This window comes from Rhipicephalus sanguineus, chromosome 11, assembly GCF_013339695.2.
Source record: "Rhipicephalus sanguineus isolate Rsan-2018 chromosome 11, BIME_Rsan_1.4, whole genome shotgun sequence".
Lineage (NCBI taxonomy): Eukaryota > Metazoa > Arthropoda > Arachnida > Ixodida > Ixodidae > Rhipicephalus > Rhipicephalus sanguineus.
This window is the reverse complement of record NC_051186.1, coordinates 65883640-65883940: the sequence shown is the minus strand read 5'-3', so window position 1 is coordinate 65883940 and position 301 is coordinate 65883640.

The following is a 301-nucleotide window of genomic DNA, read 5'->3' as shown; positions in this document are numbered from 1 at the left end:
AGGCGGTCGTAGTGGCGGCATCGTTGTTGCAGTGCCCGCTGGATGACAGTCGCCTCTTTTATGAATTCGTCTACCGTTGTTGGTGGATTTCGTACGAGGCCCGCGAAAAGTGGTTCCTTTACCGCCCCCCCCCCCCATCAGATGACGCACCTTCTTCTACTCAGGCATGTCAGGGTTAGCCCGGCGGAACAGACGGGCCATATCCTCTGCGAACATGGCTACGGTTTCCTTAGGTTTTTGCACGCGGGCTTCAATCAGTTGCTGTGCGTGATCCCGCCGGTCCGAGCTCAGGAAGGTTTCG